This window comes from Condylostylus longicornis, unplaced genomic scaffold (assembly GCF_029603195.1).
Source record: "Condylostylus longicornis isolate FDR11 unplaced genomic scaffold, ASM2960319v2 ptg000013l, whole genome shotgun sequence".
Classification (NCBI taxonomy): Eukaryota; Metazoa; Arthropoda; class Insecta; order Diptera; family Dolichopodidae; genus Condylostylus; species Condylostylus longicornis.
In genome coordinates this window covers 5124869-5140294 of record NW_026577982.1, presented here as the reverse complement: position 1 = coordinate 5140294, position 15426 = coordinate 5124869, and the positions used below count along the sequence as shown (strand labels likewise).

Genomic DNA, 15426 nt, shown 5'->3' with positions numbered 1-15426 from the left:
AATAATCTACAATATTAAATTATTTTCACCTGTATAGAAGGTAAATAACACAAAAAAAAGAGTTCAAAATAAAAAAGAAACAAAAGGTAACTAAAAAAAACGAAGTTATAAATTTTCCCTTTTATGACCTTGCAATAATCTAGTAAAAACAAGAAAGTAATCAAAATATTGTAATCGAAAATTATAACGATTCCATATTAAATTATTTTTTTTAATTTGGTTGTAGAAGCGTACATTTGGGTTTAGATTTAGACCAGAAAACAAAAATTTGTGATTCAGTAAAGATTATCATACCTTAATCGAAGTAAACTATTAAAGAGAATAGACCGATTCTATGTTGGAAGGAAAATTGTTGGGTGTAGAATTAAATTCAAAGAACGAGCTGAACTTCTAGTACAAATAAGGCTACAATATTCATTACTAATTTGGGAACAGTCTTAAGGATATAGATAATAGAAATCATTTTTGAACACAAAAAATTGCGTGAACTAAAATGGTTGCATCAAAATATTTAAATCTTTTAGAGTTGCACTAAAAACTATAAGATTATGCACGCGACAAGGCCACATTTAATTATGCTAACTGTAAGAAATTCCTTACGAATTCTTCATATTTCGGAACGGTAATTTTGTTTAATCAGTTTTAATGAATATAATGTTTACAAATTCTGCTAACTTCTCATATGTTCCTCTTGTCTCTCTCTTTTAAGTGGGAATTTTAATCTAATTAAGAACCGCATTACGAAGGTTGAAGACTTGTAATTTGAGCATGTGTTCTATTAGACTAATGTTAACTGAACTCACGAATAAATAAATCGAAATTCAGTTTTTTTATTTAATTCTCTTCCGCGTATTTATTTTTATTTTAATTATAATTTAAAGATTTTGATACTGGCGACTATGGTATCACACACACTTTAAACGTATAATTTATAATAAATATTTTTCAACCTTTTTCTTGTTAAGTCACAGTTTATGCGAACTTGTTCAGGTAACAAAAAACCTTTTTCTTATATTTTTTAAATCCAATAAATCCTAAAAACTTTTCTAAATCTTTTATTTTCTTATTTTCCCTTTCAATTATTTTCATGAATATTCTTTACTTTATTAAAAACTTAATATCAAATTTCTATGTTTTTTTCCTTTCTGATTTAAAGTTCATTTTTTCACCCAGTTTAATTTTTTGTTTTCGCTATTACTGTTGTCGTTGTCATTTTATTTCGTTATCATTAACGCAACCCATAAAAAAATATAAAAAAAAATCTTCCTTTTTTAACACGTTCGCCGTTTTTGTTCTCTTTTGTATCGCGCTTTTGTACAAAATGTCCTTATTCCCTATAGTACCTACATATAAATTTTATCTTTTGTTGTAAATCTTTATGTTAAATTCTTATGTTTCTTAAGAAGTTAGTTGACAAAAAAAAAAAACTTTAACTACATCGCAAATAATTTTTCTTTTTCGCTGTTTTAAACTCGTATATAAATTTGTAGAGAAAAATTCGTATAGAATTTTTTATTTAATATTGATTCAGTGTTTGCGACGTGTTCTTTATAAATCATAAACACGAACCGTAGAACGAAGTGTATAGTGAATAGCCAATAACATAATTTGACAGGTATAGACGAGGTAGGGATACGGTCAAGAACGAGGAAAAAAAAAAAATTAAGAAACAATATTTGTAAAGCATATGTTATAAATAAAAATAAAGTAAAGCATTTATTAAAACTTAAATAACTTAAATAAGAAAAAATTTGAATCAAAATATGCCTTCTTGGAGAGAATTTAAGTTCAAAAGAAGCAAGAGCTCCTCATATACCAAAAATTTAAATTTCACTACTTTTTAAACGTGATGACTCGAGATGGGATAGAAAGATAGAAAATAGTTTTGATATATCGAAACATCTATGCATTTATCAGTATTAACACTTGTTAAAATTTTGGACTTCCGAAATTGTTAGATCGCTACTTTTAACGGTCACCTTATATTCGAATCGTTTGACTATGTTTTCATACGATTTAAGAAGAAAGTCACATTATATTATACACAAGTATATTTTTACAAGGATGCTAAACAGAGGTACGTATGGTGCCAAATACGAAAATTTATTTACCTTTTATCCAGAATTTGGTTGAAATTTTCTATAAATTCTAAAATGAACTATCATCGTGATTAAAGAAAACGATTTTGTCTATGTTATATATACAACAACGTTGTTGTAACAACATTCGTATATTTCTAATATAAAAGTTCTATATAGTTTTTGTAATATAGTTTAAGAAATATTCAAGCTCGTACAACTCATATTACACAATCTCATATAACTGCTACAATATGTAAAAACCATATTATATGAAAACGTAAGAAAATGTTTTTGAAATCTTGTTCTTTATTAAAAATAAAGATTTAAAAAATAAATTACATGGAAAAAATCTGATAAGATGCAAGATATACATAACGTACATTCGTCAGATCGTTAAATACGGATTTATTTGGTTTTATTTTTAATAAACCGCTAAGCTTTTATTACATTATACAATGCATGTTCAAGTTTCTTATTATTATTGTAAGATGTAAAACTCAATGCTACAATATAGAGAATAACAGATTAAAACCTCTCGATATTAGAAACGTAGAACATTTTGAGTTCAGAACATTGAACTTGAATTGAACCGATAGATGATATAAGTTTAATGATTTTTAAATTAAAATTTATATTATGCATTTTAAACTCGAATTAAATTGAGAAAATAGAGGAAATCTCAAACAGAGACAAAATTAATATAAATTACATTCCGATCACAATAAAGACATATACGGTAATCGGCCTTAATACGATAATGCCATATACTTTTTCTCCATTACACCAAACTTAAAACTTTACTGATCTGCAGTGCTTAAAATTTTGGCATTTAATTTCTACTGCTTTGCAAGAGTTTTTCAATCAAGCTCTTTTTCACCACATTTAATTATCTTTTTTGAAACACTTTTTGGACTTACGATATGAGGCTTTTGTTTCAAAAAAAACCTTTTCAACAAAAGTTGCAGAAAAAAAAAAACGCTTTTAAACGGACTGATATATAAGCTTTTCAAATATTTTTTTTACAAAGAATCTTCCTGACAAGCTTAACACGGTGCTTTAGTTTCAGTTCAACTGACTTTGGAAAAATTTAAAAATCTCGATCAATAACGAACGTATATTTTGCAGGAATGAGTACAAAATAGTTCTTTGAAGGTAAAATTATTATCATTACCCTATACCTATAGTTTTATATTTTTGTTAAATATATAGATTCGTTATTATTGAATATAACAATTTTATCAAACAAAAGCATTGATGTTCTTTTCTTGTATAACATTATTGGATGCAATCTGTTTTCTTATAAAAATTTTTGAAAATCAAGCATCATCAAGAGAAGTGTAATATTTAAGATGAGAATGTTAAAAAAAAAATATGATATTCAACTTTAACGTTTGGAAATTTTGTCTAGAAAAATCTTGAGTGCAATTTTTATAATATTGGTTGTAGGTACAAAGAGAAGGAAATAAATAATATTGGTATATATATACATAAATAATGTGTTTTTTCGAAGATAAAGAAATTTTTCGACAATAAAGAGTGAATGAAGAAATTGTCAAAAATAAGGGCAAAGGTAATGGCAATCACTTTAAAATAAGTGTTGGCGATATTTCGTACAAAATGGCTATAATTTAAATCCACATTAGGCACGCCGTATAAATTATAGTTTAAAGAGTAAACAGCAATGTCGCACTATTTTGTCTCCACCTGGGAGTACTTGAACCCTACCCTTGACTTCTAAAGTCTAGAATCAGTTTTACATGTCATTGGACTTAATTAGGTGATAACCAGCCTGCCGCAGCTTTTCTTTATACTAATTATTGCAAAATATTGATTATTTATTGTTAGAGAACCGGTGCTATAACTACTACACCATTGAACATTAATGCACAGTGCGACATTATTTGAACACTATACCCAGTCTAATGAATTATGAGTTACAGAAAGTATTTTGCAAAGAAACATTTCAAAGATTTGCTCTCCTGTTTTACTACAACTTGTATTTCGTATGTATAGACAATAATTCTAATCACGTCAAAGAGAATTGAATACATTTTTGTAATTAGTGTGTTTCAATAAGTTTTCAAGGAATCCACTAATGTGTTTAAAATATATCGGAAAGCATTAAAAGTCGTCTTCATTCAATGATTCGGGAGGAAAATCATTGTTGATCCTATAAGTTTTTTTAAAAAAATTTTATAAGATTATAGCTTTTCAAACTTATTATAAAGTTCCATTATGCGTTAATTCCTGTTACAATATACAAGTAGAAGTGATGCGTCGATATGATTTGCGCTTTTATGTCAAATACGAGTATAATATTATATAAAAATGTGTGTGTATATACATTTAATAATAATATGCTTAAATTAATATATATACTAAATATTTATAAATATATAGAATAATTTTTTTATGTTATACAATATTAGTATAAGTACGAGTAAAGGATCTTGGAATTATGGTGAATGGAATTTTATTCACAAACATGACATACTATTATTATTGTTATGCATATAGATAAAATGTAAAGAGAGTCACAATGAAACGGATTGAAGAGGATACAAAATCAACCAAAAAAAGAAAGAAGAAAAAAAAGGATAGTAAAAGGAATAATAATAATTTATAGAAAAAAAAAATAAAAAACTAAAAAAAGGAGAATGTAAGAAAAGAGTCAGAATGATTGTATATATATCATATGATAAATATTTTATGTACTTACATTAAATTAAAATATTTCTCTCTCTTTTTGCTGATGACTTGAATTTTTTTTACCAAGAATACCTTCTCTCACGGTTCTTCTAATATCTGGTATTAGAATTTTCTTTTCTTCAGTTGTACTTCTTCTTCTCTTTATATATAATTATAAAATTTGTGCAGCGATCCAATATTTTTCAACAATAAAATCTGATTCAGATGAATTAGTTAAATTGCAGTTAAAAATATTAAATGTATTCGTTCTGCTGAGTTATTTTTGAAAATTTCAATTTCTATATAATAAAAATTTCATCCAAGTACTTGAGGATTATTAGAAGTTGTTTTTAAAGTGAGACACCATTAGCAGCTCTAAATCTCATAGTTTTTCTTTCAACAAATCTATACAATCTGTGATTTTCTTTAACCAATATTATGATTCCAATTCTTTTCCTATTTTGATTTGAAAATTAAATAAATTTCCTTTTTTTGATTTTATTTTGTAAAAATTTTCATATAAACTTATGAAAAATGTTGTCCAACTTTATTTACACAAAATTTTTATTCTTCTGGGTGGGTGGTTACTTGTTTCTTCCGCAAATACAAATTACTATCGTAAAGGATTTATATTTTGGTTTTAAATAGAAAATATTTTATTTTTGGTTATCCTTTACAGCTCTATACTAAGAACTATATATGTATGTGTAGGTTAGGTATTTGCAATGAAATATTTTTTGGTTGCAATTCTGAAATCCCTGAAAAATAAAAAAAAAAATTTAATTTTATAATTTTTATAAAATAATTTATTTGATTTAATTTTATTTGGTAAAAATTATTATTCCTAAATTAGAAAATTGGTTTTAAGATCTTGAATTAATTTATAATAAATACTTATTAATGGTTGCGGTTAGATTTTGTCGGAAAATGTTTGCCTCATAAATTCCTCACAAATTTATTGAAATTTTAATTTAAAAAAATTGTATTCACAAAACTATTGAGTCGGAGGAACCTTCTGGACTTTTAAATTCTTTTTTATGGTTCATTGCTTTCAATTACTTTTAAAATAATTAGCAATTTTAAAAATAAGCTTAAATTCGGCAAAAATATCTTTACAAACCATTTTGTTACTTATTACTAAATTTATAAATAATTTTCTAAATGACATCAAAACTTCAAAATTTCTTTATATGTCCAATATTTAAAAATTTTTGATTTCGATTTTGAAATTTTAATTTAAATTTCAATCTTCTTTATTTTTTATACCCTGCACTTCGTGAAGGGTATATTAACTTTGGTATGGAGTTTGTAACTACTTGAAGGAGTCATCTGCGGTATGGACATATATATATATTCTTGCTCAGCGTAAAATTCTGCGTCGATTTAGACATGTCCGTCCGTCCGTCCATCCGTCCGATCGCACGATAACTCAAAAACGAATAATGCAATCGACACCAAACTTTCACAAGTTTTTTCTTTTGTGCCAAGGACGAACCCTATTGTTATTGGACTAAGTCGGACAACGGGTTCGGGTAGCTGCCATACAACTCCAAGAGTTTATTTTAAATATTTCAAAAACTAATAAAGCTATAAATATAAAATTTTGTATACGTGTGTCCAATTATATTCTACACATGCTTTAAAAATTATAATGGGATAGCTGCACCGGTTCGGGTGGCTGCCATACAACTCCAACGGCAAATTTTTTATATTTTTTATATAAAGTCAGATTCATGAAACTTGGCAGTCATGTGTCCAATTATAGGTCAAATATATTTCTGAAATTTTAGAGGAATTGCTTGACAGGTTCGGGTATCTGCCATACAACTCCAGAAGCTAATTTTAAATATTTGGAAAAATAATAAAGTCAGATTCATGAAACTTGACAGTCATGTGTCCAATTACGGGTCAAATATATTTCTGAAGTTTTGGTGGAATTGCTTGACAGGTTCGAGTAGCTCCCATACAAGTCTAAAAGCTTATTTTAAATATTTGGAAAAATAATAAAGTCAAATTCATGAGACTTGGCAGTCGTGTGTCCAATTATAGGTCAAACATATTTCTAAAGTTTTGGTGGGATTGCTTGACAGGTTCGAGTAGCTCCCATACAAGTCTAAAAGCTTATTCTTAATATTTGGAAAAATAATAAAGTCAGATTCATGAAACTTGGCAGTTGTGTGTCCGATTATAAATCAGATATATTTGTGAAGTTTTTATGGAATTGCTTGACAGGTTCGAGTAGCCCCCATACAAGTCTAAAAGCTTACTTTAAATATTTGGAAAAATAATAAAGTCAGATTCATGAAACTTGGCAGTCGGATGTCCAATTATAGGTTATATTTCTATAGAATGATTTCACAGGTTCGAGTAATTGCTATACAATAACGAAAGGTGCAGGGTATAATTCAATCGGTTTATACCGATTGAAACGTTTTTACTTGTTATTCTTTAATTTTTGTTAAGTATACAAATAGTGTCTTTTCTAAAACTCATATTCAATTTCATATCATAAATCAAAAAACAAAAACTCATAATTTATAAAACAAAGAGAAAACTATTTGCATAGCACAAGAATAATTTATTCAAAAAATATTTTGAATATTTCTAAAATGAAAACTTAAAGTTTTCTTTAATAAAAATTTACAATAACGGCAAGAGGAGATCTTAAAATAAAGGGGCGGAGAAGTTTGATGAGAAGAAGCGATTAGCTTAATTTGTCAAAAGTTTCTAAATTAAATATTCAATGTAAAATACGGAAACATTTCTAGGTATATAATATAGGTTAGAGAGTTACTAGTTTTTAAAAAACTACTGGTTTATTTACGAATATAGCAATTTACCATGGCTGATAACCAAGGTTGTTTGATAGATAAACCAAGTTGTTTTTTCCCTACACCGAAAATTGGAGACTTCTATCAAGTGTTCTTAATGCATATTGCTTGATTTTATAAAAATATGTCAATATGCTCCGAATTCATTTGATGAGCAATATAAAATTACTCCAAATTTTCATCAAGTACAATGAATAAATAATATGCCTTACTTTTTCTTCAATTATAAACGTCTTCCTGATTAAACTTGATTTAAAATCGCTGCAATTTGACTTTCATTTTTAATTGAATATTAAATTTAAATACGTCACACATACTTGGATCCCGCAGTACAAATGACTAAAATATCTAATAATATTGATTATTTAAAAAAATAAGCGCATGTAGCATATTGTTCACTAGTTACTTGAACTTGAATCATTAAAACTGATAACTGATTTAGTAAATTACCTCATATTAATAAAATTACTGCATAAATAATTATAGCTTACGTTATGTGTTCATATTGCAACACCAAATGACATGACAGTGCATACAACACAAAAATGATGATTAATATAGAATTATTACCCCAAAATAATTACACATTGCACATAAAACGCATTCAATTTCAAATATTATAATTAATTATTTATTGTTTGTTATACTTACAAAGAAATTATTTTATAATTCTTTCTCTTTCTATTACTCTTTTTTTTGTCTATTGTTTGTATTTTAATACAACTTTCTTTAATACGTTATTAGTTTTGACATTTGATGTCATGTCACAAATCATCATTGTTTACACTGATATTTCGCTTTTGTTTTCAAACTTGTTTTTTATATTTAATACACAATTTGATGCATTCTTTCTTGTAACTCATTACGATAATTACTATTTGCATACTGTTATACAACATTATAATAATATTTCATCGTGTTTCTAATAGATTAATGAAATGACAATATTTATGTTCTTTTTTTTTATTAAAAAAAAAATTTAATGCATCTGCTGCAATAAATTTTGTAAGTATATACAGAAAAAATAAATAATAAATAAGTATAACAGTGTGTAAAATAAAAGTTGTTTGAAATAAAAATAAATTACCACATATGTACATATGTATATGTATATTAACTTTTACAAGATTTAAAAATTAGAAAAGTGCTGTAACTGCAATATTATATAAAAATATATCGCATAAAAATATTATATAGTTTATTACCAAATATGTCTTATTCGAAAACCAGAAGTTATAATTCATTGTTTGTTCTGTTATACTACAAAATATTCTAAAATTCAAGATTGACGGTACGTTATAATGTAACATTTATAAAATTCAGGAGGAAAAGCAAACAAAATTGCATATTAAGATAAATATATTTTTAAAATAGATTAGTAGAATATCTTATATATACTAAAACAACTGTGTATAGGTATACTATATAACACTTATCAAACTGGACAAGCAATACATTTTGTAAAAATTTAATAATCAACTTTGAATGGTACATTAATAAGACTTAAAAAATATATTGCACTTTAATTTGTTATATTGTATGTGTGCTACATAATAGTGTATAACACTTTAAACGTACCAGATGGCAGATGTACAATATTCCTTATTACACCAGGTGTATTTGAGAGAACTCAGATTCATACAAAAGTCAAGTCCTTAATATTAAAAAGTTACAAGTTAGTTATTACAGAATTATTAAACGCACTCCTTCCAAGTATTTTGCAAGCTTATGAATATGTTTTCCTATACACTTGAATATTTATAGAAGCGTTGGAATTTCAAACCAACACATCCAAGTCCACCCAAAATTGTATGTATCTACTAAACACGTCGCAGGCTAGTTTGAGATAAACTTGGTATGGGTCCTTGAATACAAGACATTTGAAGAATAAAGTTAAGAGACATAAGATATCCCCGACGATTTTACCTGGTTATTTGCGTATACCATATGTTATTTCTGTACAACATATAGCAATAAAGTGAGTCTATCTCAGATCATAACGGTCGGAACAAGTTAAACAAGGAATTGGATATCTCTTTAAACGAGACCATTGTTTGATCGTTGTGAACATGCCAGACAAACAGGCAATCCTTCAAACGAACTCTGGAATATTGTGTTGTGAGGGAGAAAATGGTGATGCACCTTCAAATTCGTTTGAATATAAATGTTAAAACCTTTGTTAGTTTTTGAAAACTTCAGGCTGATTCCAATTGCGGGGAAGAGAAAGTGATTTTTCTGTTTATAATGACACATTTAATTACGTGCAAAATGGAGTGTGGTGAACTCTTAGCTCTTAAGATGAACACAACCATTGTATATGAAGGAAGTGCTAAAACAAAGCCTGTGAATAGGGGTAAAATACTTAAACTGTAAAATAAAAGAACAATACACTCAAAAAAACATTAGAATTCTTTTTTTTTTTTTCAATATTACACATTTTATCACTCTACTGGAAAAACAATCAAGAGTTTTCATTTTGAAATTAATTTCTGAAGTTCATTGCATTTTAATTTCCCAATACATACAAATACAAACGTAGTATAGGACTAATAAAGCAAGGAAAATAAGAATCATTAGGATTCTAGATCTGTAATGGTTGTATCTGTGGTTGATTAGAAGAAAAATTATGTTCTTTTTTTCTATTATTTGTAACTTTCTATATTTTCTTAAGATGAACTCTTTAAAAAGTATTTTAAAAGAAGAATAATAGATGATTTTCACTTCTTACAAATATAATTACTATAAAAGATTAATAGGGAATCCCCTCCACAATAAATATATAGATATTGGTAAGTTATTACAGCAATGAATAAATGAATCATTGAATGAATGGAGCTGAGAAATATTCTATGCAAACATCGAGTATACACATTCACATACGTGTATACTCCACAATAGGCAAGCACTAAAAGAGGTGAAAAAAAAGTGTATTTTGAATAAGGAAATTGAGGAAGCGTGCGATTAATGTGAGAATTTCTTTTTTTTTTTATGTTTCTCTTTCGTTTTATCTCATATAGCTTTATTGTGCTCTTTGCTCCAATTTTTCGCTTTTGTTTCTTTAAGAACACTTTATTCATATAATTTTTTTCTAGATCTTAAACTATTAAATAAAATGTTGATGAATGAAAAATTAATGTACTCATTGAAAATCAGAAATTTTCAGTTTCAGAAAGTTTTCTGAAGTAAAAAGAAAAATGTAAGTTAGAGAAAAAGAAGAGAATAAACGAAGGAAATCAATTGCCATTATCTTTCAGTAACAATTTTTAATGAAGTGTAAAAAGAGAAAAATAATTTATGAAAACAATGGAGGAGAAGGTATAACAAAAGAGCATTACTTGATAGATTAATTACAAAATTAAAATATTTCTCATCTAAACTCACTCTACAAGTTTATAATTTCTTATTTAAATTAAAATTTAATTAACTTTCTCAATAAAGTTTCAATTAAATATTAAAATCAAAACAAGAATATCTAATCGCCTCCTTTAAACTTTTGCTTTTAAATATAATTTAAGTGACTGATTGATTGATCTGTCTTAAGTATCTTCAATTGAACAAGTTGGTACATTTGACGTCCAACGAATTTAACAACTACAAATGGAAAGAGAACATTTCTAATATCATTAAAATATGAATTAAGTCTTTAAAATTTTTCTCACCCAGCGGAAAACATCATAATTAAATTCAAAGTAAAGAACTCATTCTTAGTACGAGATTAAAATTTTTAAAGAAAGTAATGACATTAACGTGGAGTAATGAAATTAAGCATGCTTCCTCGAATAAATCTTTAAACATTAACTGCTCTATATAGTACTATTACTTACACAGGCCACAAGTGTAATTATTTAAGTGATGCATTTACACTTGCGAACCTATACAAAACAACTATTGAGGATCGTGTGTGTTACTATAACTTAGAATAATTTTCGTTTTCATACAAAATTCAAGTACATTAACATAAAATAAGGATAAATTTTTGGGTATTATAAAAAAAAGTAAAAAAATTAACAAAAAATTTTTGAACTTAAACTTTAAACTAAATTATCTTTTAGTTTAGTTAGTTTAGAGTTTAGGTGGATAAGCAGATACTATTGACAAGTTGTTAGAAGTGGTTATTGTTGCTTCAACACATAACAGCTTTACGAGTCCAATATTCCAATCAGAATTAGCGATAGAATTGATAACTCGGGAATAAATTGATGCAGATATGAAAGCATTTGTGAAGCTACAATCACATACGAAGACGAAACGGTAATAATGACGTAGATACATGGATTGAGGGTAAACGTAGTGTAAACAGTTTCTACATTACAAACTCAGAACCCAAGTATTACCAAATTATAGGGCCCAATTTATCACACTCTATTTATGTACAATATAAAAGAAGCAGAACAGAGATATTGGAAGAGAACGGAATGTACCACAAATCCGAAAAACAATTTTAATAAAAGGAATTTCTTCTCATTTTGCACTTATATGTACATCAATTTATTGTAAAAATTGAAATATCCTTAAAGCGTGCAGTGCACACACATCGTACACTAAATTGAGCAAAAATTTATGAAAGAAAAAAGAAAAGTTTTCACAAATTTGAAGATATTTATTGTAGATAAAAGTTAACTGCTTTAAGTATGGGAAATTTCATAATATTAAAGTAGGTATGTGAAAAGCTGGAAGAAAATAAAAGAAAAAGTTTTTAAAGTTGAAAAAACTACTTATATATACGACATTTTTTTTTTAAATTCAAAAAATTTCACAAAGTCTCGTGACGTCTGATGTAAAAATAAAAGAGAAAAAAAAAACAAACAAGAAAGAAACGAAATTTCTTAAAAGAATATTTTACCGTAAGTATATGAATATTCAAATATAATTTTCAATGAAAAAATTTTTTTTACTCGGCATTAGTCAAAATTGAGCACAAAATAGTACACCATTTTATAATGATGATGATGCGTTCGTTAATGGTAAATAATTAGCTTAAAATATACAAGCCTACATTGAAATACAGATAGTTTTAAACGATGGTGTGCGTAGGTTCTTTTAAATAAAGTTTTTAAAATATTCAAAAGACAATATAATTCTCATTCAACGCTAAACAAAATTAAATTGATAGCGCTGTCATATTTCTAAGAATTGTGATCGAAATATTAGTGATTTCACTGGTTTTCATAAGTTCAATATCAAATTTATAGGGAAGGTTGACGCGGCTACCTGAATTTTACACTTAAGCTAAATAGGCCCATTTTTGTCCCAACGAATTTCTCCTTTTGTTTCTTCTTAATTCTAAATTGATAAGGACACCGTTTTCTCCTTCTTCTTGGAATATTTCAAGTATGACTTCAGGTTTAGTTTGGTTAAGATTACGCAGCTTTTTTCTCTTATAAATCGATTTTAATCCCTGGAATTTACATTCGCCTGGTTCGTAACTCTGCAAAAAGTAGCCCAAGAAAACCGCGTCTTCACAGTATCAAAAGAGAACATAGAGCTTTGGTTATAGTTGGAGCACAGAAGATGAGCCTTCTCTTTCTTCTACTTCTCTTTCTCTTCGTCGTCACAGCAGAGATCGTTACAAGGAGTCTCATTCTCCCCGAAAGTTCGAAAATCAGACAATGTCCAGTTAATACATACATAAGTATGTATATATTTTTCATAAATTTTCGAAATTCTTTCTGATCTTTGCAATAGAATATGTAAGTATTAGAGTGTAAATTAATCGAAGTATTAATTAAAGTTTTAGCCCATCGTACAAAATGTAATTCCATTCGTAAGTTATTGGCATTGATTACTTTTCTTGCAGACATCAAATTGTAAGTTTTCCATGTCACAAACTTCTTTATAGCGTAGAAAACTTTCAATATATACCAACATTATATTAAGAAAGTCTGACGCATCACATATTCAATGAATGATTCCCTTATCTAAACGATCTTTAAGTATGCTTAAGGTATATGAATACTATAAGAATTTCTTTAAACTTTTTCTTTAAAATGCATGCCTTTCTAATCGCACGTAACTCTGAAAAAAATTTTGTTTCATCACCGGTGTTTTATTGAAGTTTCTTTTTTTTTTTTGCTTTTGAAATTTATTTTTTTCAAATACAAATATAATTTCATTCCTTTTTTGTTATGTTTTTTTTGTTATAAATGATGACGGCAGCAGTATTTTACCATCATTATCAGCGACTATACAACATTTTTCTTCTTTAACAATTACTATCACGAAAAAAAAACTACAGAATGATAGTTACAACTTTTCATTTACATGCATTGCACATGATTAAAGTTAAAAGCGAACAAATTATGATTGCAAGTACAAAAGAATGGAAAAAGAAAGTTCACTCTTTCTAATAAAAATTCTTTTTTTTGCTTTTTAACAAAATAACATCTGAGATTCTCAAGTGAATATTCTCTTTTAAAGAAAATGTGCCATGGTTTTCACAGGAGAAGTTTTCTTTAAAAACATGAAAAAAAAAACAATATTTTTTAATATACATAAAACTTCTATTCAAAACAAAACTATCTTATGAATGCAAGACACATATAAGAAGAAGCACATTAATGCAATATTTTTAGAGAAATATTTCGGCTCTAAAATCTCTTACATTGCATTGCACTGTTATAGCAATTCAAAAGAATGTAAACATAATAAATATAGGGCGAAGATATCGGAACTATAGATCATTCTACTTTTAATACTAACTGACACTCACCATACCGTACCGTACAGAAGCTTTTATATTCTTCAAATGTATTAAAGAACAAAAGAGAGGAAAATATGTATATACGGAATAGGTAAAGTGAAGTTAAATACACATAAATAATATCAAGATTCATAACATCACGGAAAAAATGAACATAGAGAGCGAAAATAGTGTTATGTTAGTACCATACCAATGGAATGTTTTACATGGCATTATTATACAATATAAGAATGTTCATAAACATTACAATAGTGTAGTTATATATATATCTGTGTCATTGTACTCAATTGTAATATTCAAGTTTTTCTTTTTCGTTTTATAAGAAAATAGAAACAGAATTTAATATATTTATGTCAAAAATAATATTCCTACATACATACATAGAATTTACATTAAAATATAGAAAAATGCTAAGAAAATTTAAATTCTGGCATATAGAGAGGAGAGGACACAACAAACAGCACATCAGAAGAAAACGAAAAAAAAACACAGAATGCAACCAAAGAAAATCAGCTTTTATGGTTGAATTCTTTGTCTTTGTCTTTTATATTATCTTTATACTTTTTCCTAGTTTCTATTTTTGTTTATTTTTTTATTTTTTGTTGTGATGGGTTTTGCATAAATAATATTTTTATTTTCTTTTTTCTATTTTATATAAAATTGGTCACATAACATGCATGTTAAAAAGTAAGTGTTCGTATACCTGAAGGGAACGTATACATATACACATACCATTTAGATTTTTTATAATATGCAAATCTTAACATCAAAGGTAATTCTAAAGAAAAACTATATTTTAATCGGTACTGCATTCAACGCAGAAAGTATTGTGTCCCAAAATGAGCTCTTCTGTTATGAAGGTTTGTAGTGCAATTATTTTGAGCGAAATGGCATCACGATCGATTGATCAAAAGCACTCTAATTCCGCGAATGTGTTCTCCAAGAAAGTTAATAATTCAGTTAAGTTTGGGAAAAGCAAGAATTTATAAATCAAATTTTGGGGTCATGTCAGTTTTCAGTCTTTGGGGCCACGTCAGTTTGTACTTTATGTTGGATCCAATTTCAAGTTTTCGTTTATTTCTTAGAAAATAAAACACGAATTCTCTAGGGCAATTTTATTTAAACC

The 15426-nt window shown here is 27.0% G+C and overlaps 1 protein-coding gene across 6 annotated transcripts in view; it reads right to left on the bottom strand.

The window, feature by feature from the left end:
• The window catches only part of LOC129605207 (tetraspanin-9), a 115601-nt gene that overhangs the window by 72510 nt on the left and 27665 nt on the right, over positions 1–15426 (bottom strand). For all 6 annotated transcript variants that reach the window (XM_055514818.1, XM_055514815.1, XM_055514819.1 and 3 more), the window contains exon 3: positions 4801–5527. The gene's annotated coding sequence lies outside the window, so the exon portion shown is untranslated. The remainder of the gene's footprint in view (positions 1–4800; positions 5528–15426) is intronic.